The 27,876-nt window shown below is 47.0% G+C and overlaps 1 long non-coding RNA gene across 1 annotated transcript; it reads left to right on the top strand.

The window, feature by feature from the left end:
* Positions 1–23,180: 23,180 nt before the first annotated feature.
* LOC113606786 (uncharacterized) lies at positions 23,181–27,519 on the top strand. The gene is made up of 2 exons (XR_003427687.1): positions 23,181–23,489; positions 27,425–27,519. It is a non-coding gene; the product is annotated as an uncharacterized LOC113606786 (long non-coding RNA).
* Positions 27,520–27,876: the final 357 nt, after the last annotated feature.

The raw sequence follows: 27,876 nt of genomic DNA, 5'->3' as shown, positions 1-27,876 counted from the left end.
GGGGGGGGCCAGTGTGTGTCCCTTTAAGAGCCCGAGCGCTGCCCCCGCCTCGCAGGCGCCCAGAGCCTCACAAAAGAACAGGATGTTGTTGATTTGTCACCAAACCACAGAGAGGAAATGATTGTAAATTTCCTTTAAACATCCCCACCGCGCTCCGGCCGCCCCCGCTTCCGCCTCCGCCGCCCCCGCCCGGCCGCGCGCAGCGGGGCCTCGGCGCTCCAGCCGGGCACCCGCGCCCCGGCCTCCCGGCCTCCCAGGCCAGGCCACAGGCCCGGGCCGGCTCCGGGGCGCCTGCGGGAGGAGCCCCCGCCCCCCCGCGCCCCCCTCTCGCGTTCCAGTTGCTTTCTTCTGATTATTTTTTCAGCAGCTGCCGCAGAGAAAGGGCCTCAGCTCGTGTGCAGCCGCGCGCGCCGCCCTTCCTTCCTCCGCATTTTCCTTCTTGAACGGAGGAGACCCGCGCTGTCGCCCCGGGCCCTGCCCAGGAAGGGCCTGAGCGCTCCTCCGCCCCGTTGAGCCTCACGACTCCTTACACGGGCACTGGTCATTAGTTCCCCAGGGTCGGGAGGCGGGGAGGAACTAAGGCCCGGGGAAGTTAAGTGATAGCTGAAAGTCACCAGCTCCTGGAACCCCCCCTCGGTTTGAGACACCCCTACCTAGGTTTGAGACACCCCAAGCTCATGTTTGTAACCCCGCAGCCACACAGCCACCGGAACATCCCAGAAGTCCCAAGCCATCAAAGGTAGCAGTTTCCAGTGGGAAGTCCAATGTATCAGTTAACATCAGACCAGGTTATTTCATGAGGCGCATCCCACCATTTACAGCCGGACACCCGTTTCAGGAGCTGCTTGGGCCTCAGTTACACCCGTGACTTTCTGCACCCTTACCTGTCCCGCCCCCCTCATTGCTTGGTAAGATTTCTAGAAGCCTCTGGTGGAGTTCAAGTTTGCTCCCAACCTGCGGCCCGTGGTGGAGTGGTCGTCTGGTCTGTGGTCTAGGGAAGGGCTGCCTTTGCTGTGCAGTGTTCTTCGGGAGCAGTTAATGCTTGTGACTCCGGCACTGGCTGCACTGGGCTTCTTGGCTTGAATGTTCAAAGTACCAGCTAATGTGCCGTGGTTAGTGTGTTCTCTCATTCCATCCTTACAATAGTCTCATGAGGTTGGCATTGCTATTCTGTTTATACAGATCAGGAAATTGAGGTTCAGAGAGGTGAGGAACCTGATCAGCTCACACAGAGTAAGGTGCCAGTGATGGGACTCATTCAGTCACCACTCTCTGGTTACTGGTGGTGTCCCTCTTTGGTACTTTAAATCTGATTATTTGGTTAGGGGGACTGGTAGTAAAAGGACGCAGGGAATTTTCGTTGGGTGTTTTGTCACCCCACCCTCCAGGGAGCTCTGGGCCAGATCCCACTTTCTGGGAAAAAAGAACCTGAGCGGCTGATACCCTCAGGCTGGAATCTTCCCTTTTGGGGCTGTATGAGGTCCTGAGTGGCTTGGAGGAAGAGGGGCACCTGGTGTGGAGTCTAAGTTCTTTCCACTCTACTGGAATGGGAAAATAGGATCCTTGAAAAAGATTGACCTGGTGCTGTATTCCTAAGGCCAAATAGCCCCCTTCATTTCAAGACCCTGGATTCTAAGCTCAGAGCTGGTGAGGTGGATGCGGGTGGGGAGGGGTTGTGTTTGCCTCCGGCTAGCACCAGCGTCCTGTAGAACAGTCATTGGCATCGCATGCCTGCCGTGTGCCTCGCACTGTGCCATGTGCTGTATCTGGGCTTTCTCATTTGATCCTAAGAAGGATCCTAAGAGATGAAAAGTTGGTTTCCAGGGAGGCTGTGCCCCTAGGAAGGGTGGAGTGGGGATTTCCATCCTTCCCCACAGGGTCCCCGTGTCTGTGTAAGAGGGAGCCATCCAGGCACCCCAGAAACAGCGCTGCAGTGCTTCCCTTCAGTCGGTGCGGAAAGCCAAGAGGGTCCTCGATGCTGGTGAATTTTGAGAGAGGAGTGCAGTGGCCTTTGGCTCCTTTGTGCTGCAGCTGTCTGCAGTTCCTCAGCACTGAGCACATTTGTTGATGGATTTCCAGAGCGGCTGCGGTATCTCCACCTGTCCTTTTTGCTTTTATAGATTGCCAGTCACTGAGGCATCCGGGTCCGGAGCACTTGGGAGGGAGAGCCATCTGCTTAATTGTTTCCAGTCCTCAGATGAGGAGCACTGGGTACCAGTATGCTGAGTTGTTGGTCTGAGCGGCTGCCTTGAGGCAGGGCAAGACACCAGGAGTCAGGGCCCCCAGCCTCCACGGCCATGCAGTTCTAGGCAAGCAGGAACCAGAGGCAGGTCATCTAATGTCTCTCGGCTTCAGTTTCCTAGCCTATGAAGAACCCTGGCCTCTGTGGTCTCTGATGGCCCTTTTAGTCATCGTCATCAGAAAAATAGCTTCTGTTTATTCATTCAGCTAATATTTATTAAATACCCACTCTATGCCAGGCGCCTCTGTTGTAGGTGCTGGAGATACAAGCAGTCAACAAAACAAAAGCTCTGCCTTCTTGGAGTTTATCTTTTAGGTGAAGGAAACAAAAAATATATATATATATTTATTTATATATGTAAATTAAAAAATATATATATGTTTGACCCTTTACCCAGGGGTTAGGATCTCTGACCCCCGCTGAGTTGAAAATCCATGTACTACTATCTCTGCCTCAAAAACAAAGGATTCGATAAATGACTCATCCAAGGGCAGGAAGCTGAAAGAGTTTGGATAGAATCAAGACTCAAAGGCTCAACATGTTCTTTGAATTCCATATATTGTGATCTCTAATAGAACACAAACTTTTCCCCACACTTAATTTAAAGATCTGTAAAACGAAAATACAGGTGCTATATTTACTGAAAATATTCGCATATAAACGGACCTGCACAGTTCAAACCCATGTTGTTCAAACTGTTTGTGTGTGTGTGTGTGTGTTTGTGTAATATGTCAGGTAGTGTTTTGTGCTATGGACTCAAAGGAAGGGGGGATGCAGGGTGTGTGTGTGAGAGAGGGGAGTAGTATTTTATTTTATTTAAGGTGGTAAGGGAAGGCTCCCTGATAAGGTGACATTTGAGCTTTGAGATGGAGGGGAAGGACTGAGCCGCGCAGCTTTCTGGAAGTTTGCTCTAGCAGTTGGAATGGCAGCACTGAGGGCCATAGATGGGAGCAGGTTGCATAGCACTTAGAGTGTGTTAGGTAGTGTGCTAAGTGCTTTATGTCATACATTTAATCCTGTTATCGATGTATTTTATTTGAAGAAGCCGAGTTTCAGAGAGGTTAAGTGATTTGCCCAAGGCCACGCAGCTAGTAGGTAGTGGATGCTTATCTTAACCATCACGTTGCTTCCCACTCAGGGACTCTCCTTATGGAGCTGGTGTTTAATTCATGACATGTTTTTTGTTCTGTTTTGTTTTTGCCACGCTGAACGGCTTGTGGGATCTTAACTCCTGGACAAGGCACTGAACCAGGGCCATGGCAGTGAAAGCGCAGAGTCCTAACCACTGGACCGCCAGGGAGCTCCCCATGACTTGGTTCTTATGATTTCTTGGGGAGTAAGTGTCAAAAGTGGCCAAGGTGACTCCTGGCCCGAGTTGCATGGTTTTGAGGGGGAGAGCTCAGGGCCCGAAGTTCCTTTTTATGAGTGGAAGAAGGTAATCTGTTTGATGCTGGAAAACCCCGTGTTGTGTTTATGGCCGAGTGAAAAACACCTTCAGATTAGTGTAAACAAGAGAAATGGGAGAACAGGGTAGCCTGAATCCCTCTGCCCCCCTCCTTGGTTTTAATTTCCCCATGATGGGTCCCACACAGCATGTTGTATGATACAGCGATAATGAAAACACTTGGATTAGTGAACTGAGATTTATAGGACAAACAGGAGCCAGAGGAGAAGATAGCAGTCATCGCTCTTATTTGCAGGCAGATATCCAAATTGCCACTTGCTTGCTTTTTCTTCCTGACACTATCACCTACTCTGCTTAATTAGAACCTTCTTCCTCCCCGTATCATTTCCAACGCCTGCACAGCCGGCTGCTCGGCAGAGTCTGTGAAGCTGCACGCAGAACGCTTTCCCAGAGCCCAGGGAAGATGAGTCAGAAACACAGCACATGAAAGCCAGGGACGGGACCTGTGCATCAGGCTGTGAGCCTGCCTGTCCATTGGCCTCGTGGAGCAGGACGAGGAGGGCTGGACCCAGGGCCACAGAGAGGAAGCTCCATGCGTTTCCCAGCTCTCCTCAGTTCCCCCCGCCCCCCGAGCACCCTCTTTGGTGTGGGCAGCAGAGACAGTGAATTCCCCAGACAGCAGACCCCTGCCTGCGCACTTTCCAAAACCACATCGAAAGAGTTCAGTCCTGCCCCGAAGTATTTATGGAATATTTTACTATGTTCAAAATATCGTTCTAGGGCTTCCCTGGTGGCGCAGTGGTTGAGAGTCCGCCTGCCGATGCAGGGGACACGGGTTCGTGCCCCGGTCCGGGGAGATCCCACATGCCGCGGAGCGGCTGGGCCCGTGAGCCATGGCCGCTGGGCCTGCGCGTCCGGAGCCTGTGCTCCGCAACGGGAGAGGCCACAACAGTGAGAGGCCCGCGTACAGCAAAAAACAACAACAAAAAATCGTTCTAGACTCCGAGAGGGATGAGAGGTAGCCGGGGACTGAGGTGAACAAAACACTGCCAAATCCTACAGTAGAGTAGGAAGGACAGACAGACATAGCTCATGAGGATTTTTGGCCAAATTCATTTCTTTAATAAATATTTATTGAGTACCTACTATGTATCAGGCGTTGTTCCAGGCACTGAGAGGACCCAGCAGTGGCAAGACATGCAAAAAAGTCCCTGCCCACGTGGATATACAGTCTACCTGAATGGGGGAGGGGCAGGGCAGTAAGTTCATTACTAAAGAACCTAAGAACTATGGAGAAAAACAAAGTGGGGCAGGTGGTGAGAGAGCCCCCTGGCTTAGAATTTTAAAAGGAAGTAAGTGAAGGCAGGGTGGTGTGGTGGAGACTGACAGATCTGATCTGGGACCTGGGCTTTGACGTCTACTAGCTGTGTGATCAACTGGTCTGAACCTTATTTCTCATCTGTAAAGTGGGGCTAGTCATAGACACTCCTAAAGGGATTAAGTGAGGAAAAATATATATAAAATACATACTTAATTAGGGGTCTGTGACTGTTAGTTGTTCTTAGTATTGTGTGTGCTTATAATAGGGTGATGGGGAACTGAAGTAGTGGCTAATTACGTTTGGAAATAAAGGGATTATTATCCGTGTCACCTTTCCTTTCTTCTAGGAATCAGTTTGCCCTACACAGGGAGAAGGCAGGAGTACTACGGGTGAACTCTGGAGGCTAGAATTCAGATTGGAGGGGATTTAGATACGGGTTTGGTATGTGGGATGTAGTTGGAAGTTGGACGATTGTCGGTATTTTGCATTCTCTTTTTAAATTGATTTTCCGCATGCTTTGTGTTCACCCCAATATTCCAATAACAAGCCTGGCAGGGAGGCCGGGGCTGCCCATTAGACAAATGGGAAAACAGGCACAGGATGTGAGTGCCCGGCCAAGGTCACCTCCAGTCTCCAGAGGAGATCTCCTGCCGGCCTCGAGATGAGTCATCCTGGAGTGTTGCTCCGGGGTGAAATCACAAAGGAAGGCAGGCTTGGATTTATTGCAGGCAGTCCAGGAAGTTTCCTGTTCTTGAGAAATCTCAGAAACAGTAACCCTCCACCCGAGGGGCCTTATTCTTTGGAGGTCTGCCTCCTGCGTAGTCCCAAATCCCCAGAAGCTATGGGATCTGACTTGTGAGGGAGATGGTCTTAGAAGCCTTTGGCATAAACAGAGGAGAAAGAAAGGAGATGAAAAGAGGGAGAGGGTGCAGTGGTTGAGAGCTTGGGATCAGAGTTTGGTGGTTCTGCCACTTACCAGCTTGGGAAAGTCCTAGAACCTTCTCCAGGCTTCATTTCCTCATTTGTAAGATGGAATAGTAACGGTCCCTAACTCCCAGGTTGTTGGCAAAGTGACATGCAATGGTGAGTGCCAAGGGTTTAGCACAGCGCCCGGCAGGAGGAGGCCCTTAGTAATGTGAGCTGTTATCACTGGAGAGGAAAATGGGGCCCCGCTGGGTAAAGGAGTGAGGGTGAGAGGGCCCCCAGGTGACTGCATCCCTGCTGATGCTGAGCCATTTAGATGAGGTCTTAATGAAGCTCTTTCCACCTGGGGCACTTAGCGTCAGTCACACAGTAGATGCGATCTTGGCCCTCAAGGAGTTTCTGCTGGGACCAGCAGAGCAGGAACAGACAAGCATCCCATGTCCTCTGGTCCTTGCTCACCCTCACTGGCATCGTGATTCAGAGGGCACGGCGGGCCTGCCTGGGAGGGTTCCCCCTCAGTTACCTCTCTCCCCCTCACCTTAACCTTTGCTTCTCCGCCTCAGACCTATTATTCGTCCTGTGTCTCTTGGCTCCATAGAATGAGAATAATGAGCCCCGTCACCGCTGATAACTGTCTACAAACGAATCAAGCCCCACCCCAGTCATCTGCCTCTGGGTGAACACCCTCTGTCTGCTGCAAACCGTCCTGCTGGAGCCTGGTTCCCAAATCCAGGCAGTGGGAACCCACCGCCTTTCGAGGGTGGTGACACCCTACTGGGCAGCCTTGTGGTTTGCTGAGGGTGCCTAAGCGTTCTGCAACCAAGGTGGAAAGCTCTAAGAGTTTTTTTTTATGAATCTGCCCTTCATCCTCCAGCCTTACTTCCTCACCACTCCCTGTCCCCCTTGGATGTAGATTTCCTTAAGAAAGCTGATTCCAGCCCATTCCAGTTGAGCTGAAGTGTTGCATGGGCTTGGGGTGGGAAAGCTCCAGAGGCTCCAGGTTTTTCTGTCTTTCATAGAAATTGTCCCAAGAGCAAGACCTCTTAGGAATAGTACCCCCTAGCGTGAGTGAGAAGGGCAGGGGTTTTGGTCAGAAGAGTCTTATTTAATTGTTGTATTCTAGTCCAAAAGAGTCTAGTCCTATTGATGTTTGTGTATTTTGTTAAGATATAGTAATCTTAAGAGGGAAAAAAAACCCCAAAACACCATGTGTCTTCTGCTCTTTAATGGACCCTGCCCTTTTGCCTGGGATCCGTTCTCATCTTTATCCTCCCACATATGCACATGATGTGAAGTCTCTCGCCAGGAGCCTGGATTGTGCTAAACCTTTTACGTACCTTCCACCAAATCTCGCGATAACTCTAGAAGGAAGGAATTATCATCCCTATTCCTTTGATGAAGGGACCGAGGCTCTGAGAGGTCATGTCGTCATGGTTGGCAAAACTGGGATTCAAACCCAGTTCTTATTCCATCCAAAGCCTGCAGACTATGCGACAGGTATGATTTCTGTGACTGTGTTTTTCATTCAGCATTATAGTATAGACCTTTCCCCCATGTGCCTCTATAGCCTTCCTAATTACTGTTTAAAATGGGAACATAAGATTCCCTGAACCATCATCGTGTAACCATTTTCTCCTTTTGGGCGTTTATGGGCAAGGTCATTGGCTAAGGGCTGCTGAGCAGTGGTGGCAGTAAAGGGACACAGCATGGGAAGGGGGAAAGTTTGGGCTGTTGGAAGCAGGAGCACACTGCAGCTGAGAGGAACACACGGAATGCACACCCCCTTGCTCATTTTTACATTAGGAACTTGAGTTGGCAACTCTGCACTACCTGGTCATTATTTCAGCCATGTGAATTGGTGTGGGGCTGGGTCACGATGGCAGCAGTTCTCAGCTCTAGTGAGGGAGGTAGCGAAGGACCCATCCTCTTGAGGTAGACAGGAAAGGAGTTTTTAAGCTCCATTTTACTGATGAGGAATCTGATCTCGGGGATGGCAGGGGACTTGCCATAGCATAGGTCTGAAGTGGCGAGCTGAAGAATAGAGCATTGGCGTTCGGACTCCTGGTGCCCTTCTCCTCCGTTGACCTAGCGTTTGTTTCTCCTCCTCTGGTCATCTCATCCAGGCCTCTTTTCTTCCTGATACATGGGGATGTTTCCCAGGTAAACCTTAGATGTACAAATGCAGATTAGATACAGACCTTACATGGGAATTCCCTGGCGGTCCAGTGGTTAGGACTCCACACTCTCACGGCCAAGGGCCAGGGTTCAATCCCTGGCTGGGGAACTAAGATCCCACAAGCCACGTGGCGTGGCCAAAAAAAAAAAAAAAAGATACAGATGTTACAGAAAGGCTAGCCCCATGTGGATGAGCTGTTTCTAAAGAAGGGCCCAGTGGTTAGCAGAGAAAATCAGAACTTGTTTCCTATAAACTTCCAGGTAGAGGCGGGTTTTTGTCTTGTTGGCCCAGGATGGAGATGGTAGCTCAATTTCCTCCTTTAAATCTTTAAGATTTAAAGAAGCTTCTCAGCCTCTGCCTGGAGCAGTGCTATAAACATCTTTTTCGAGTCCAAGCCGTGGTCACTGCACATTTTTCTTTCCCTGGAGAAAGACTGGAGTCCTATTTATAGGGGCTTTTGCAAACAGCATCAAGTTTATAGAATGACAAGCCAGATTTAAATGAAAAAAAAATGTTGTTTATGTCAGCTCTGCAGCTTATCAGTATAAAATGAAGATTAAGATTCATTTATATGAATAGACCATTTTGGGGAGGGGTGTTAAAAATTCATATGCCTTTGCTAATGGAACCGTTTCCACATTCACAATGGGGAAAAAAAAACAAAAAAACAAGGTTCATAAAAGCTTCCCTGGAACAACCAGAAAAAGGAGTGAGTTCCTGAAAATACAAATTGGCGGTATTATCTCTGCATATTAGCAAAATTCTTTAACCTTTCAGATAGTGTATTGTGGACCTGGTATGCTGTTTTGTGAATTTAGCATCTTCTTTTAATTCAGACCTTCTCTAGACTGTGTTTCTCTGCGCTTACTCTGAGCCAGCCTGTGCTAGCCCATTTTGTACTCACCGTGGCCTTGCATCCTTACAACTTACCTTTCAGACAGTCAGGGATCCTGTGTGCCTCGCTCCGTGAACACAGTTTAAGAAGAGCTCCCTCTAGAGTTTTACGACCTGGGACCCTGGAGGTGTAGTTATGAGTGATGACCAAATTCTGAAAGGTTTCTAATGGGAAGTGAGTGGCAGAGCAGGATTTGAATCCGGGTCTGAATAGCCCATGACACAGACTGTTTGGCACTACCGAATTCTGCCTTGAAATGGGCAAGTCTGTGCTGAGCCTCTTCTTTGGAGTAAGACACCCTGTCAGGAAGGTACCTCAAAGGAAATGCCAAGGGGAGTTAGAGTGTTCCCTCTCTTCAAGGTACCTTCAATCTAGCGTGTGTTGGAGGGTCATCCTTTATTGCAGAGAAACATTTATTACTTTGTAATCTTCGTTTTACGGATAAGGAAACAATGAATCAAAGAGGGCAAGCGACTTGCTCAAGGTCACATAGCTATGATGAGACGAGACTTTTATTAGGTAGGTGCCTGTTGCTGTTAAGTGCTCAGCGGTCCGAGACGCTTACGTGGACCACCTCATTCCTAGGTGCAGGGCCTGTGAAGCCCTTACAGGTCACACGGAGGCCGAGGTGCCAAGTGCTTGAAGGATCCATGCTCAGCGCTCCTGAATTGAGTGGAGAGTCTAAGACAGATTTATCCCCAAGAATGCCTCTAGGCTCCTGGGTCCATGTCTGTACGTGCAACAGAACTCAGGGCTCACCCACCTCTCTCTCCCTGTGGGGAAGTGTCCCTGCTTTGGCAAGCCGACTCAGGAGAACTCCCGTCCCCAGAGCTTCCCCCAGAGCTTCCCTAGCAGGACAGAGGCCACTGAGGCCTGCTGAGCTGGGCTGTGCAGTGTAGAAATATTTGGGCTGTACACGCCGAGGAAAGCCTGCAGGGATGCCCTTTGCTGTCAGAGAGCTGTGAGCCCCGGGGCCTAGGTTTTCCAGGTCCCACCACCTAGGAGCTTCGAGAACTCTCGCAGCCCACCTGCTCCGCTCAGAAGTGGGCATCAGGATAACACGGACTCCCTTGCAGAGTTGGGTGGATAGGTGAGAAATGGCTGACTCTGTCGGACACAGGAGTTGATACTTCACTCATGTTTCTTTCCCTCCTCTTTCCTTCTTGCCTCCCTTCCCTCTTAATCTCTAGCTGGTTAATAAGCCCTGTAGGGCTTTCTTGCTGCCTTCACATCTGCAGTGACAGCACTTTCCTGTCCTATACTCTAGGCCCCCCAGAAGCTGTCCTGCTGTACATGAAGCTTGTTGGAGCGGCACAAAAGAAGAATGAAAAAATGCTGGGGTCCCCACGTAACATACCAGGAGGGGGTCCAGTGAGTCCATAGTTTAGAGGCACCCAGCCTGCGTGTTCATCCTAGCCTCTGCCACGTTGGCTGTGTGACCTGGGGTATGTTATTTAACCTCTCTGTGTCTCTGTTTCCAAATTTGCAAAATGGGAATGAGAACAGTACTTAGAGATGCAGGGAGTATTTAAATGCAATATTGCATTAGAGCCGCTGGCACAGGTGAGTGCTGGGAACTGTTATGTGAAACAGGCACCAAATCCAGCTGGAAGGGACTTTAGACAGCAGGACCTACCTCTCTATTTTAAAAAATTAATTTATGTATGTAATCAACAATAACAAGAGCTAACAGCAAAAGCTAATGTTTATTGAGCACTTACCACGGGCCAGGCGCTGTGCCAAGTACTTCTCATTAACTTGTTAAAAAATGTGAAGATGCGGGGCTTCCCTAATGGCACAGTGGTTAAGAATCCACCTGCCAATGCAGGGGACACGGGTTCGATCCCTGGTCCGGGAAGATCCCACGTGCCATGAAGCAGCTAAGCCCGTGTGCCACAACTACTGAGCCTCTATGCTGCAATTACTGAAACCCATGCGCCTAGAGCCCGTGCTCCGCCACAAGAGAAGCCACCGCAAGGAGAAGCCCGCGCACCGCAATGAAGAGTAGCCGCCCCCCGCTCGCTGCAACTAGAGAAAGCCCGCGCGCAGCAACGAAGACCCCACGCAGCCAAAAAAAAAAAAAAAAAAAAGTGAAGGTACAAGTGAGGTGTGTCTCCTTCCCACCCCCAGTTGCCCTCCACAGAGGCAGTCACTCTTACTGATACTCTGTGTATCTTTACTGATGTCCTCTGTGGACTTACAAAGATTTAAATCTCTTTTTACCCCTTCAACTTTAAATAGAGGAAACTTGGGCTCAGGGAGGAAACACAGCAATTTGTCGTAATAGTTCCTATTCTGTGTAGGGCCGCTGCTCCCTGTGCTGTGTGATTTTGAATCCTTCCTTCAACCCTGCAGAAAAAGCTGTATTGTGTAGAATAAATGCTCCAAGCCTTAGTTTACCTCAGTGCATTGATCGAGGATTAAATTAGATAATCCGTGTGGAGGGATTTATCAGCGTTCCTGGCACATCAGAACTGCTCAGGAGATGGTGGCTGCAGGGGAGGATCAAGATTTTATAGGCGCTCGAAGCTTGTACAATTTGAGAGCTGTCTTTAAGAGAAATAATACAAAATTATGAATCCAATGTTAAGAATATTTATTTAGAGTGAGAAAAGAGCTCCAACAGTTTACATATTTTAAAAGCCATCAAGGGCTTCCCTGGTGGCGCAGTGGTTGAGAGTCCGCCTGGGAAGATCCCACATGCCGCGGAGCGGCTGGGCTCCTGAGCCATGGCCACTGAGCCTGCGCGTCCGGAGCCTGTGCTCCACAACGGGAGAGGCCACAACAGTGAGAGGCCCACGTACCGCAAAAAAAAAAAAAAAAAAAAAAAGCCATCAAATACCTCCAGCACTATAAAATCCATAAGAATAAATAACAGAACATTTTTGTTAATTAACTGCCTGACATGCCTCTATTATACTTTTCATTCCTACATTTTCTGGCCTCATAGTCATTGTGATCACTTCTTCGTTTGATAACAATTTTCTAAAATAATTTTCTGAAGAGAGAATAAAAGATAATTCAGCCTTTTCTCTGGCCTGGTTGATCCAACTTTGCTTTTTGTTATTGACAATTTATTTTATTTTTAAAATTTTTATGGAAGTATAGCTGACTTACAATGTTGTATTAGTTTCAGGTGAACAACAAAATGATTCAGTTATACATATATCTATATATATCTATTCTCTTTTAGATTCTTTTCCATTATTGGTTATTATAAGATAGTGAGTATATTTCCCTGTGCTATACAGCAGGTCCTTGTTTATCTATTTTATATATAGTAGAGTGTATGTGTTAATCCCAAACTCCTAATTTATCCCTCCCTCCCCGCCTTCCCACTTTGGTAACCATAAGTTTGTTTTCTATGTCTGTGAGCTTGTTTGTTTTGTAAATAAGTTCATTTGTATAATTTTTTTTAGATTCCACATAAAATTGATATCATGATATTTGTCTTTTTCTGCCTGACTTACTTCACTTATTATGATAATCTCAAAGGTCCATCCCTGTTGCTGCAAATGGCAATATTTCATTCTTTTTTTGTGGCTGAGTAGTATTCCGTTGTACATATGTATCACATCTTCTTTAGCCATTCCTCTGTTGATGGACGCTTAGGTTGCTTCCGTGTCTTAGCTATCGTGAATAGTGCTGCTGTGAACATAGGTGTTGTTGTTGACAGTGTAGATGTGGAAAATGAGTAAATTCATATAGATACACTCACTGTTTGTAGTATTACTACCGTTTGTGTCTCATAAACAGAGGAATTTTGGTGAATTCTATTTTGTACAATTCTCATCGAAAATGAAAAGAAGCTCTGGTATGTTATAACTGACTGCGTGGAGAATGTTTCTGACAGAAGAGAACTTCCCTCAACTGGGGGAACCGAATCCTTTACTTAGGATTTTACAGGTCTATGAATTGTTAGCATTTCTCATAGGCTGGTGTCCGATGCTATACATTTTAAACTTTCCTCCTTCCCTACCACACACGTCCATGTTGGGCTCTGTTGAACACGTTCATGTGGCGATTCCGCCACTGATGTGGCGTCAGGAAGTGGCTGGTAGGCCCTGGGTGCAGGCGGACTCCTGGGAGCTGGGCCTCCACTGGACGTTAGCAGTAATTCAGCACATGTGGAGGTGATGGCGCACCACATAAACATAGCCCACTAAACTCAAACTCAGTGTCCGCTCCCCCCCACCGCCCCCCAGCTTTGACTCCTGCGTTGGGAGTCCCTGAATGCCCAAGGCCGCTGGAACATTACCCAGCACGAGGGCATGAGTGACAGAGGGAAACTGGAGTGAGGAGAGACAGCGCTCTTTCCCGTCATGGTTAAGACTTGACTTTGGCAAAGCTTAGAGAAACCCAAGATCACGTGAACACGTTTCTTTCCAGACCCCCTCCCAGGACCTTGGAAGGGGCTGTTATAAGCAAGGGCTCTGAAGCTTCAGGTCTTTGAGCTCCGCCGAGCACCTGGTTAGTTGTTATCGTGTTCTGGTTAAGAGCAGTGTCGTCTGAGAGAGAGCCGTGCAGCCCGCTTGGGAGCTGTGTGATCCCGGCTTAACTGATTCCCTCCAGGAACCTGCTTCCTCAGGAGTGAGCTTGACACGCTTCCTAGTATTTAGCTCTCCGGGAATGTGAACTCCATGAGGGCAGGCACCGGTCTGTTTGTTGCCGTGTCCACAGTGTCCAGGACACATAGTCCACACCCAAACATCTGTTTTGTGGATTTAATGAAACGCAGGATGTTTGGGTGTTGAGCCCCAGGCTCTCAGAGAAAAGGAATCCAAGGCACAGTGAGCGTAATTCCCTTTCCTGTACTATACGCTGCCTCTAGTCAGACCTAAGGCAGACCCTGGGTCTCTGGGCCTCCTTTCCTTCCCGCTGACCCTCCCACGTGAGCTGAATAGGAAGGGGAAGCTTAACTCACTTCCGAGAGCCTGAGATAATCATCTGAGTTATTCCCTCTGTTATGGACATGAGCCAGGGTCCCTGGGTCACATCCCTGGAATTTGCTCTGATCCAGGGAATCCACTGTTCCAGAGACTCGCCTGCCTTCTCCCCTTCCCTGACCTGACCTGCCCTGCGTCCTGGGGGATGGTGGGAAGCACGGGAGAGTTGGGAGAACCAAGGTGCATGGTTTTGAGCCATGAAATAGCCTGAGAATCAAGTCTGGAAGATGAATGGCTCTGGGGCTTGCAGGGCTTAGCAGGGGCAACACTGGTAATTATTGACATTCCTACCTGTGGACTCCGGGAGGCCCCTACTTCACAGCTCCCCTGGATTCTGAGAGGTCCTTGAGCACAGCTGGAAGTCACTCTGTGCGGCAGAACCTTGGAGCTGAGGCCGGAAGGGCCACCTCAGTGAGTAGTCACCTTGTCACTGACGGGAGCTATGATCTAAAGAGCCAGGTGGCTGCAGGTGGGCACTCGGCCAGCCTTGCAGAGCAGGCAACAAAACTCCAGTCTGGGCCCTGCAGGTGGAGCCCACCTGTTTGCCCTACTTCCCCTCCGCCTGGCATAGATTTCCAGCCAAGCCCTGCACCAGCTTCCACCTCTGTTTTATGATAAGCTGTTCTGATGGGGAGGGCCTGTGCTAGGATGCTTCCCTTTTATCGTGGAGCTCAGGGAAAGGATGGGGGTACTCACCGCCCACCCCTGCCCAAACCCTGCCCCATGAATAAGACAACTGGGATGTTGCAGCCTCTGCTTCCAGCCTGATTTGATTCTCTCTCCAGCCCTTGGATAATATTTATATACAAATGCTGGCTCTGATCTCCACCCAGGAAAACACCAGCTGCTATGGAACTCTTGTTACACATTATAGAGAGCAGAGCCTCACGTGGGCCCCCGTGAGCTTCTCTGGAGGATGTCGGGGAATGTTCTGTTTGTGTTTTACAAACTTATCCCAGGGCTGTGTCCAGGCAACTGAAGTTCTGTCAGAGCCGAGAAAACATCTGATTCCTTTTAGAAAAGACAAAAGGATTAGGTGTCCCTGGGACTTTGACAAATGCATTGCTAGTGGTTTTGATTGAGCTTTCGTTTAGGGAAGGTTGAGTGCAGAAGTGAGAACGCCAAAGACCCAGGCTGTTAGTGCTGAGAAGATGCCTGGAGATGGGCACAGATTCGGTGTAGATCCCTACACCGTTCGTTGGTAGGGATGTAAAGTAATGCAGCCTTTTGGAGGGAAATTTGGCACCATCTTTCACATAAAATGAGAATGGCCTTTGATGCAGTCATTCCATGCCTTGGAACCTACCCTACAGTGTGCCTGCCCATGTACACAAAGACCTATGTTCACAAATGCTCACTGCAGCAAAAGTAGGAAATCACCTGTGTTTCTCAGCGGGGAGCTGGCTCAGTGAATTGTGGTTCATCCTAATAATGGAATACAGTTGTCCATTAAAGAAGAACAGGGTAAATCGCAACAATGGCCAACGCATAGAGGACTTACTCTATCCACTATTCTAAGTGCTTTATGTATTTTGCAATATTTACAATGTTAACTCATTTAATCTTCACAGCAATGCTTTGATTACTATTGTTAGAATATTTTTATAGATGAGAATAGAGCTGTTAATTAACTTGTCCAGGGTCACACAGCTAGTAAGTTGGGGAGCTGGGCTTCAAGCCTGCTGGCCCCAGGGTCTATAACTACCTCACAAACCCCTGCATGTTCAAATATGGAAAGATGCCTCTGACTTATTAGTAAGTGAAAAATTCAAGTAGCAGAGATATAGAGTGTGGTTTTATTTATGTAAAAAAATTGTGTGTGTGTGCATGTGCACATGTGAACACATCACATATATTTGTAAAGGTAAAGTAAAAGTTCTGGAAGAATACATATCCAATCGTTCGTTCCCTTCAGGGAGGGATATAGTAAGTAAAAAGAATTTTTTTTTTAACTTTTAACTGAATATAGTTTTTAAAAAGTTTTTTTAAATTGAGGTATAGTTGATGTACAATATTATATTAGTTTCAGGTGTACTGCATAGTGATTCACAATTTTTAAAGGTTATACTCCATTTATAGTTATTATAAAATATTGACTATATTTCCTGTGCTGTACAATATGTCCTTGTAGCTTATTTATTTTATACATGGTTAACTAGATACAGTTTTATATTTTCTCGAACAAGTGCCTTTGGAATTTTAGAAAAAGTTAGCTTGAGCCCACCGTCAAGGTAATCATAATAAAATAATAATCATTTGGTTTCTAGTTCTCAATAGCCCCTTAGAAAGGAGAGGCTTCCTATAAACATGGACTCAGAGTGACCCTTAATGATTAACTCCAAAGTATAAGACGTAGAAGGAAGCCTAATAGACCTTGCCATAAATTAGATGAAGGTAGTCCAAGGAATTGTTCTTCTGATCAGCTGAAAGGCATTTGAGATAAATACTCTTTTTTTCATTACCCTCAGAAATCTCACCTCCTCCTGGAAGCCTTGGGCCAGACAGTGGAAGAATGATGGTGATTTTCTTGGCATACAACCCCTCCCCACTCCATCTTCACTCCCCCGCCCCCTGCGTTTAATGAGTTCACTTAGTGCATTATTGCATCTCAGGTAAACACTCCAAGTACTTGGGCTTTGTTTAATCACTGTCCCTTCAGGGTCATCCTGTAAAAATGGACTCATGTGCATTACATTTTTAGGTGCTTTACAGTTTGTAAATCTTGTCTTCATTCATGATGTCAGTGAACTGGGGCTGGTGCCTTGTCACTGTAAAGCCCAGTGTACAATATCTCTTTCAGAGTTAAACCAAGCAGGGGCCTGGGAGAGGGGCTGATGAGGAAAATGCGGGCTATCAAAAATTTAATCCCCATTTTACACCAAGGGGGAAAGGGGTGGAGTGGGAGGAACTGGGAGACTGGGATTGACACATATACACTATTGATACTATGTCTAAAATAGACAACTGATGGGAACATACTGTATAGCACAGGGAACTCTACCTAATGCACTGTGGTAACCTAAATGGGAGGGAAGTCCAAAAGGGAGGAGATATCTGTATGTGTAAGGCTGATTCATTTTGTCGTGCAGTGGAGGCTAACACAACATTGTAAAGCAACCATACTCAAATAAAAATTAATTAAAAAAAATTTAATCCCCATTTTAAAGTCCCCCACATTTAAATATTGATTTGTGAAATGTGACCCAACAGAGAGAATATAGAAAAATAGCTCTACTTACTGTGTCAGGTCATAAAGTACCCCGTGTTTCCATGTGCTTTCTTATTTTAATTCTCAAAGCAAGTTTAGGGGATAATTATTTCCATAAGGAAGCTGAGGCCCAGGGAGTTTACATAAAGTCCTCAGTTATACATGTGGACAGTGAGAGATGGATCTCTCACCCAGGCCTGTCTGTCTGCAAAATCTGAGTTGGTGAGCCTCTCAACAGAGGAAATAATAGAGAAAAAAGTATCACTCAAATACCACCTCCCTAACATACTGTTAGCAATTTAGGTTTATTTCCTTTGTTTATCTATCTAAACAAAACTAAATTAAAAAAACACCACCTTGGTAATCAGAAGTAGTCATATCAACTGTTGATATCCTGTTTTCTTTTTTTCGCTATCTGTCTTATTGCTTCGTGACGTCATTTTAAAATGATTGCATACTTCTTCCAACTCAATAGTTAAAAAAGCTAATAACCTGGGACTTCCCTGGTGGTCCAGTGGTTAAGACTCTGTACTTGCACTGCAGGTGGCACAGGTTCCATCACTGGTCAGGGAACTAAGATCCCACATGCTGCAGGGAGAAGCCAAAAAAACCCCCAAAAAACAAAAACTAATAACCTGATTAAGAGATGGTTTAAGAACTTGAACAGACATTTCTCCAAAGAGGGCTAGAAATGGCCAACTGGTATGTGAAAAAAAGGATCAACATTACCAATCATCAGGGAAATGCACATCGAACCACAATGAGATATAACCTTACATCTGTCAGGATGTCTGTTATCAAAAAACGAAACACCATTGAGCACCTCAAAAAGTTGAGTGAAAATTATATTGGAAAACATTAAAGCCCTGTTTTGTGAGTGCTATGAGTCTGAGCTACTCCAGTCGTTGACACCTGAGTCCTAAGGACAGTTGAAGTGAATCTTCTTTCCTCGCGGCCAATTTCTTCCGTCAACTCTGGAGCATTTATTCTACTCGATAGAGGAAAGCCATGTACCAATTTGTGCTGTTTGTCAATCGCTTGCTTTTTCGTGAATGTAATTGCTACTCTGATGAAATGTTCAGATTTCCTTGGAAAAGAATAAATAGCTATAAACACTTTAAAACAAAACAAACAAAAGAAAAGCATTGGCAAGGATGTGGAGAAATTGGAACCCTTGGACATGGTTGGTGGGAAAGCAAAATGGTGGAGCTGCTATGGAAAACAGTATGGAGGTTCCTCAAAAAATTCAAAATAGAATTACCATATGATCCAGCAATCTCACTTGTGGGAATTACCCCAAAGAATTGAAATCAGAGTCTTGGAGTCATATTAGTACTCCTATGTTCATAGCAGCATTATTCACAATAGCCAAGATGTGTAACCAACCTAAATATACATCGACAGATGACTTGATAAAGAAACTGTGGTGTATGCGCAAAATGGAATACTATTCTGCTCTTAAAAGGAATGAAATTCTGCAGTATGTGACAACATGGATGAACCTTGAGGAGATAATACTAAATGAAATAAGCCAACCACAGAAAGCCAGATACTACATGATTCCACTTGACATGAGCTTTCTAAAGTAGTCAAATTCATAGAATCAAAGATGGGACAGTGGTTGACAGGGGCTGGGGGGAGGAGGAAGAGAGGAGTTACTAATCAGTGGGCATAAAATTTCAGTCAAACATGATGAACAAGCTCTAGAGACCTTCTGTACAACACCGTCTAGAGTCAGCTATGAAGTACTATATGCTTAAAAATTTGTTAACAGGGCTTCCCTGGTGGCGCAGTGGTTGAGAGTCTGCCTGCTGATGCAGGGGACGTGGGTTCGTGCCCCGGTCCGGGAGGATCCCACATGCCGCGGAGCGGCTGGGCCCGTGAGCCATGGCCGCTGAGCCTGTGCATCCAGAGCCTGTGCTCCGCAACGGGAGAGGTCACAGCAGTGAGAGGCCCGCGTGCCGCAAAAATAAATAAATAAATAAATTTGTTAACAAGGTAGATCTCATTTTGTGTTCTTACCACAATTAAAATAAAAAAAGAAAGATAACATACTATTCCAGGAGAGTGATGTTCTTTGGAGAGATTCCTAGACATGGAATCGGTAGGTCCAAGAGTATGAATGTTTTTATGGGTTTTTAAAAAAGGTTTTAATGAAAAAAATTGAGATATAATTGACATATAACATTGTATAAGTTTAAGGTATACAAAATATTTTTATATTTTTGGATACACATTGCTAAATTGCTTTTCAAGAGGGTTGTATTAATTTGCACTTCAACTAACAACTCTGAGTGTCATTTTCATCACATTCTTGTAGGCATTAGTTATAGTTAAAAAATGAAAACACACAAACAAAAGTCTGACGTGTTTGCTGAATATATACCAAATTGTTTGCAGTGGCTACTTCGGAGAGTGGGTTGGGGCTGGTGGTGGTGGTGGGAGCGGTGAAGGGGGTGTCCCTTTTCCACTTTATGTCATGTGGCGCTATGACAGATATTTTACTATAGGCATATATTACTTGTGTAATAAATATATTTTAACCTTTTGAAATAATTTGTCTTACAGACAAGTTGCAAAAAGAATACAAAGAATTCCCTGTATTCCCTTTGTAATGTGTTTTTAAAAGATGAAATAATTAAGAAATGTGCCCTGAATATCAGATGTCAGACCTTCTACCACCAAGACTCTGTAAGTCAGTTTCTTTTATTTATTCATTTATTTATTTATGGCTGCGTTGGGTCTTGGTTGCTGCATGCAGGCTTTCTCTAGTTGTGGCGAGCGGGGGCTACTCTTGGTTGCAGTGCGCGGGCTTCTCATTGCGGTGGCTTCTCATTGCGGAGCACGGGCTCTAGGCGTGCGGGCTTCAGTAGTTGTGGCTCGTGGGCTCAGTAGTTGTGACTCGCGGGCTCTAGAGCGCAGGCTCAGTAGTTGTGGCGCACGGGCTTAGTTGCTCTGCGGCATGTGGGATCTTCCCGGACCAGAGCTCGAACCCGTGTCTCCTGCATTGGCAGGCGGATTCTCAACCACTGTGCCACCAGGGAAGCCCCCAGAGTTTCTTATCAGATAGAGTAGAGCCTAACAGCAACTTGGGGAAATGCTCATTAAAATGCAGACTCCTAGGCTTTAGCAGGATCTGTGAAATCAGAATGTTTGGGGGCGAGCCTGAAAATCTGCATTTTAAACAGGTCCCCCTCATCCACACTCCTCTGTGCTTCTGAGGCCCCTCAAGGGCTGAGAACTACAGTTAAAAAGGTTCGTCCTTTTGATTTTATTTCCTCTAGTAATATTGTGGCTTCCTTACTTGGAAAGCCCTCCAACGTGCGGGGCTGAAGAGAAAAGTGAGTGAAATCTGAGCATCTTTTTTGCAACTTTTCACACTTTGTGCTGCTACTGCTTAGCTACAGCCAAGCTGTCTGTAATTTGTTTCCTCAAAAGCCTGTTGTCTCCCTCAAACTAGAAAAGACCGTTCCAGGGGAGGCCCGGTCCAAAAAGCCATGTGTTGTGGATGGTGGTGACCCTTCTCCTCATCGGCCCTCTCATCCTGGATGTTCCAGGGCGTGGCGGCTGGAGGCTTCTGGTCTCCCACCTTGCAAGTGCAGCCAGGAGGCCCTGAAATGGGGAGGGAGCCCAGATTACAGCCCCAGGTCATTCTGTTGTTTCGTTTGTCTTATGCTGATGCTTTTCTGTGCACAGTTTGTTTCCCTTGGCCACCGAGCGCATGGCCTTTCCCCATGTGTGTTACCTGTATGTTACATGTGTGTTACATTGCCAGGTCAGCTTCACGGGGGGGGGGGGGGGGGGGGGGGGGGCCCCCCGGGGGGGGGGCACCCCGCTCAGTTCCTCACCTGCCCCCACCTTCTGCTTCCCCTGCCTCTACCATCCCACCTTCGTCTCCACCCCCAGAGCTGTTCTTTCCAGCTCATGGATCTGACCATGTCACCTAATAACTTATCTTGGAGACTGAACGACTAGTGACCAGAAGGATAGCAGAAAGCCAAACCGTGGAGAATTGAATTCAAGATGAAAGAATTTTTTGTCATTTTAAACGTTGTTTGGTCATAAGTTTATTGTTTTCTACATTAAAAAAGTAATACGACCCACCGGGTGTCACATGCCTGTATGACCTTCGAAGTGGAAGGAAAAGTTAAGAAAAAAATGTACTAATGGTTAATATAGACAATTTGGAAAAAAAATAAGTAGAAAGTGGAGGGGCAACAAGTTGCCAGCCGTTCCACTAGCCAAATTAAGCTACTGTCTGCTTTTGGGTATGGTATAGCTTGGAGGATAAGGGCACAGGCTCTGAATCGGGCAAATCTTGAGTTCAGATCCCTTCTCTCCCTGGTCAGCTGTGGGCAACCGTTGGGCAGCTGCATTATCCTCTTGGAGCTTGCGTTTTCTCCTTGGTTAAGTGAGGATAAAAATAGCTCCTATCTTGCCGCGAAGATTAAATGAGATAAGAAGGTAAAGCAGTTAGCAGGATGCTTGGTGTTAGTTCCTCTTCATCTTGTTCACTTCCTTTCAGTCCTTTCACTGTAAGTAGTGTTTTTGTTTTCACATAGTTGTGATCACACTGTCTTTATAATTTTATTTCCTGCAGGTATTTCTTAACATGCCAGCCCAAGCATTTTCCATGCTGTTTTCAACTCCTCATAAACATACATTTTAGTGGTTGTGTAATATCCAATTGAACAGATATATCAGATACATCATAGTTTCGTTAACCATTTCTTTATTGTTAGTCATGGGCATTATTCCAGGTTCGTTGTTCGACATAACCTTATGTATGAACACCTTTACGTGTAAAATGTCACCCTCCTCCCAATCCCTACCAGTTACAACCATTTCCTTGAGCAAAATTCTTACAAGGGAGATTATAAGGTCAAGCGGCATGAACACTTAAAGTTTTCTGACCTCTCCTGCCAAATTGGTTCCTGTAAAGTTGGCCTCCACCTATATTTTCAAGGCAATGGTTGAGACTCAGGCTGAGGGACCTAGATTTTGTTACGCAGGGCAGCTCTTGGGGGTGTCAGGGTTGGACACGATCAGTTGGAGTTTTAACGGATGCATCTAGCAGCCACTGGGAGGGTGGATGGGGGTAGGGCCAACGTTAGGGGTTACCTGGTGAGACTCTGCAGCAGGGCAGTGGTGCCGTAACTGGGAACCTGGCGCTCTTCTCACGGCAGCTATTGGGTCCCATCTATATGAGAACCTGTGGCCACAGTCTCATAATCCCGCTCTCTTTCTTTTTTTGTAGGTTCCATACAATTTATTTATTTTTTTCTCTTAAAAAAACCTGAAGTATAGTTGATATACAATATTATATAGGTTACAGGTGTACAATAAAGTGATTCACAATTTTTAAAGGTTGTAATCCATTTATAGTTATTATAAAATATTGGCTATATTTCCCATGTTGTACAATATATCCTTATAGCTTATTTTATACATAATAGTTTGTATCTCTTAGTCCCCTCCCCCTATATTGTCCCTCCCCCTCCCCTCTCCCCACTGGCAACCACTAGTTTATTCTCTATATCTATGAGTCTGCTTCTTTTCTATTATATTCACTAGTTTGTTGTATATTTTAGATTCCACGTATAAGTGATAGCATATAATTTTTGTCTTTCTCTGTCTGACTTATTTTACTTAGGGTAATACCCTCCAAGTCCAACCATGTTGCTGCAAATGGCAAAATTTAATTCCTTTTTATGGCTGAGTAATATTCCATTGTGGGTAATATATATTGTGTGTGTGTGTATATATATACACACACATACACTATGTAATATAGTGTGTGATATATATACTATATATATGTATATATATCACATCTTTTTTATCCATTCATCTGTTGATGAACACAGGTCGTCTCCATGTCTTGGCAATTATAAATAATGCTGCTATGAACATTGGGGTGCGTGTATCTTTTCTAATTTGTGTTTTTGTTTTTTTCAGATACATATCCAGGAATGGAATTGCTGGGTCATATGGTAGTTCTATTTTTAGTTTTTTGAGAAATCTCCATACTGTTTTCCACAGTGGCTGCACCAGCTTACATTCCCACCAACAGTGTATGAAGGTTCCCTTTTCTCTCAGGATCCTGTTTTTCTCGTGTGTTGCTCCACATATGTGAATTTACGCCCTTTCAGTCTCGCATAAGTAGCTTTACATTGTTTTCATCCTCTGTGATCAAAATGACAAGGATTCTTCATCTTTAGGGATCGCAGATTAATACAGTGAATTAGTCTGTGAGCGCTGGTGTCACAGCCTGCATTGGAATGTCAGTCCTACCACTTATTATCTGTGATCCTGAGCCTCAGTTTCCCAGTCTGGGAAATGGTACCAACCTCATAGGATTAATGGAACAAGGTATTGTATGTTCAGTAAAGTGCTGCGTGTCTGGTATTATTCTTATCTATTTTCCTTTTTCTAAGTTAAAAGACTCTGGTAGAAGGAAACTAATTCAACCTCTAGATTTACCACTTTCCTTTCCTCTAAACCCAGCAAGGGCATCAGGATTAGGGAGCAATACCAGGAAGCCCACCTTGCCAAAATATGTGTCCTTGTGAAACTGTGGGGATGGGAGGGGAGAAGGTTGGGGAGGCCACAGTGACAGGTGACAAACCATCCTGGGATGCAGTACTTTCAGTGCTAAAACCCGGACAGTCCTTGGCAACCTGGGTGGTTGGCCACCCTAGCATGATGGTAGTAGGTGACAGCATCTGGTAAAGTTGTCCAAGGGAGAGAGAACCAGATTCTGGAGTATTTGAGAAGGGTTTGCTATTCCTTTAATTGCTGTTGGGCAAACCCATTTGGAAACTCATTTCACCTGGGAGGGAACTGGCTGCCAGAAATGAGGCCCACCTGGGGTGCGGGGTGGGGGAGGGGAGATAATTGCCCTGCCCCCAGGAAGCCGGGCCAGGGTAATTCAATATCTTCTAGATTTGAAGGGTGTGCGTGGAGTGAGCGTGCCTTGGCGTGAAGGCTGCGTGCAGTCCTTGCTTTCCAATCCCGGCCGGTTTTCTGCTCTCCTGAAGCCGCCTTTCTTGGCAGAAAGAGGGGTCAGTAGCCCTTAGTGGACGACTGAATGGACGAGGGTTGGCTCCCGCTTCTGCCCAGGTACCTTCCGATTCTCAGGGTCTCTGTACGAACAGTACCCCCAAGACAGAGGCCGAGGGAGGGGAAAGTGGCCACGCTTAGGCTGCAGGCCAGTGCAGGGGGTGGTCAGTAGTTGGTATTTCCTCTTCCAGCCCTTTCAAAGCACTTTAAAATCGGATTCGCTTTTTGACAAACACTTGAAGGTTTGCTCTCCTCTGAGAGGCTCAAAGGGCTGAGGAAGAGCCTGCATCTGTTTACTTTTCCTTTATGTGGAAACTTACTTGGGCTGTTTCTATAACCAGCTTCCCCTCCCCCAGACTCCCTCCCGGAGGCTTTGGAGCTGGTGGGAACTCACCAGCCACTAGGGCCGTGGCCCTCCCTCCGTGGTTTTCGGGCCTAATGAACTCTCATGCCTTCCAGGATTGCAGCTTTGAGCAGTAGGACTCGGGCGGCTTAGTCTGCCCGGCATTGGCCTTGTAAGTTTGCTGGGAGTGGAGAAGTGAGCTGAGAAGGGCTGGCCTGTGGACTCCATTGCCCTCTTGCAGGGCAGCCAACAGAAGTGGCATCTTTCCTTCCCGGGGGTGGAGAAAGCCAGGAAGACGGTGGTGGGTAGCGGGGGTGATGGCAGGGCGGCAAAGCTGGGCCTGGTTTTAGAGAGCAGAGAGCTGACCCCATCAGGGCTCCTGTTCCTCTCCCTTTTTAATTAGCTCCCTGCTAGGGGGTCAGGCAATGTGTGTGTTGGGAAGAGCAGGGAGAGAAGACACGTGATCAGGTGTGTGCATGGATGTACGTAACAGAGAATTCAGGCTGGAGGTGGGTGCTGGAGCTGTGAAAGGGAAGGAGGGCAGGTGGTCAAGATAGACTTCTTTGTTTCATTTTGTTAGTATGTTATATAACAAGTTAAAAGTGCGTATTAAGCCAGAGAAGTATCCCCTGTGATCAGTCTGACCACGGCTAGACGAAATATAGAGTAAGGAAGATTCAGGAATGGCTTCCCGGAGGAGGTGGCAGGTAAACTGAGACCAAGAGACAAGTGGAGGTCGCTAGATTTGTACATTCAACGAAGATTTGGGGAGTGTCTGCTGCGTGTCAGATACTGCTCTAGAAGCTAGAGAGCTGGAGGAGAGCAAAACACATAGAGACCCTGCCCTCATGGAGCTTATAGTTTATAGCCCAGTGGAGGGAGACAGATGAACAGAAAGACCCTATGATGTCGAGTGGTGTTAAAGAAACAGTCCTCTGACACCTGTTGAAGTGGTAGGGAAGCCTTGATTGAAGGTGAGTGCAATAGGGAAAAGAGATTGGGTTCAACTCTGAGCATGGCAAAGACAGCTGGGGTTTAGAACCCATCAACAGACTGAGGGGGTCAGTGGATGAGGTAGACATCAAGGGGAGGCGATTCTCGCTAAACCAACTTAACAAGATTCTTGCAGACGGCAGGCCAAGGACTTAGACATCAAAGATGGGTAATGAGGAACTTGATCGGATCTCAAGGGTAGGGGAAGACTTAGCAGGATTCTTTGCTGAAGGCAGGCCAAGGGCAGGACCTCATTGAGAAGAGGGCTCAGAGGAGCCTGATTAAAGTTTGGTCAAGGAGAGAGCCTTTGTGGGGAAAGGAGCTGTGAATGAAGATAAAGCAGGTGTGGGGTAGAGTGAGGAGAGAGTGATGGGGGTGCTTTTTAGGAGCAAGGCCCCTCTAGGGAGGTAATTTTCAGGCAGAAGTTTATATCTCGTGAGGCAGCCAGAATTTCAAACACCCCAGAAGAAGGTCCTCTGGGTAGAGGAAACAGCAAGTGCAAAGGCCCTGAGGTATGTTTGAGGAATAGCAAGGAGGAGGTAGTTTGTAAGGTCAGAGGAGGGGGTGGGTGAGGGTAGAGCACAAGGGCCTTGGAGGCTGTGATTAGAAGGGATGAGAGGGCAGGAAGGAAGGAGAATTTGGAGCCAGGGTAAGAGGAAGCCTGGAAGGGGCTCTGGGTTGCACCAGGATAAAAAAGGAGTATGTGCCAAGGAGCACGCTTGGGGGGGTGGGGGAGGGAAGGCAGCAAGGAGTGTTTCTGAAATCCTAGGTGTACAATGTGGGAAAAACAAAGGAGGTGGTGGGGTGTGGGGTCGGGGAGGGCCTGGTGCAGAGGAGAGGAAGGTGAAGCGCCAAACGGGGAGCGGCAGATCCGGGGGGTCATTTGCCATCTTCTCAGTCAGGGTTTCTCAATCATTTAAATGAGAGCCTCTGTCCTTGCGTAAAAATCGGGCAATTCAGGGAGGAAGGCCTCTTTAATTTCAAGGAGAACTATAGAAGCCGGAAAGAAGGGTCGGTTGAAATAAAGTTGGAACTCGTCTGGTCCCTCCGGCTGCGCTTCTTGTAAATAGCGCCCTCCCAGCGTTGGAAAGGCACCAGTAGGGACGTTGCAGCTGCTGGGTAACGTCCTTCCTGTTGAGATGCGCAGGACTTGGCTGCGCGTGTGCACCCGTGTGCCGAGTGCCTGGAAGCAGGGCGTGAGAGCGCAGGTCAAGAAGTTCAGGCCCCCGAGCCCACTCATTTTACCCTCAGGGGCGGCCCCACTTCCTCTGGGGGCACTGGCTTCCCTCTGGCAGGTCTTCAGCTGAGAAGTCTGCAGAAGTCATTGGCCAGGCTTAGAACAGATCCTTTGTGCCAAAGGGGTTGGTGGTGTGGTGTGGAGGGGTGGGAGCTCCTTGACTGAACCAGGATGCCCTTCACGAGCGGTGAGCCCTGCTGAGCACCGGGATTTTGGGGGGAGAGGGAGAAATGGGATTGGGCGGCCAGGGTAGTTTGGCCACATGTGAGTTAAAAAGCAGATGAAAACCCACAGAGTAACCAGACATTCTTCTCTTTGCATGCAAGATCCTGCCCAATGCTGGAAGAGGAAGGAGTATTTTTCTTGCTTTTTAGACATTACATCCTGTGAGGGGAAGATTTGGAACAGATGGGGGCCAGGGGGCCCCACTGTATTTGCTTATTCCCCCTCCCCTCCTCCCACAACCAGAAGTGTGTTCCTTTCTTTTTCTTCTTCTTTTTTTAAACCTAGAGAAGTTAACTCAGGGAAAAAAAAAAGTCCTGTATAGTGGGAAAGTAAGATTATCAGGGGTCAGGGAGAAAAATCCACAAGGTTCCAGAAAGAATTTACTTTACCTTGCAAAGCCTTCTTTTAAGTCCAAAGACAGATAATTAACTCAAAATTTCGTTTTAGGTTTAATGGCTCTTCCAGCGACATCTGCATTTATGAGGGGGGAAAGAAAAAGGATCCCTAACAGATGGAGAAAGAGGCCCTCTGGGTAGAGAAAGGTAAGGAGTGTTTCTGAAATCTTAGGCGCACAATGTGGGAAAAACAAAGTGGGTGGTGTCTTGTGAGAGCTACTCAAGTGTTGGCATGAGTTCCACCCCCACTTGTGTTCTGCTGGATGGGCTGCCTTAGAGAAGACCGTAGGAGAGGTGATGTAAAGTGGTCTGTGATGTATTTGATTGGCTGCGTGGGGTCCCTGGTAGAGTGATGTCCCTGGCATGGCTGTGGGCAGCTGGACGGCTGGTAGGATGTTTGCCCCCAAACCACAGCTGGTCTTTTATGCTGATGAATGTCCAGAGCAGGATTCTCCTTCTTGGGAACCCGGAAGGGGGCTCTGCCCGTGGGGTCGGATGGCAGTA

The sequence above is a fragment of the Aethalodelphis obliquidens genome, unplaced genomic scaffold (assembly GCF_003676395.1).
Source record: "Aethalodelphis obliquidens isolate GAN/ISIS:26980383/991018 unplaced genomic scaffold, ASM367639v1 scaffold45, whole genome shotgun sequence".
NCBI lineage: Eukaryota > Metazoa > Chordata > Mammalia > Artiodactyla > Delphinidae > Aethalodelphis > Aethalodelphis obliquidens.
The sequence above is the reverse complement of the archived record's forward strand: the minus strand, read 5'-3'. Positions and strand labels throughout refer to the sequence as shown.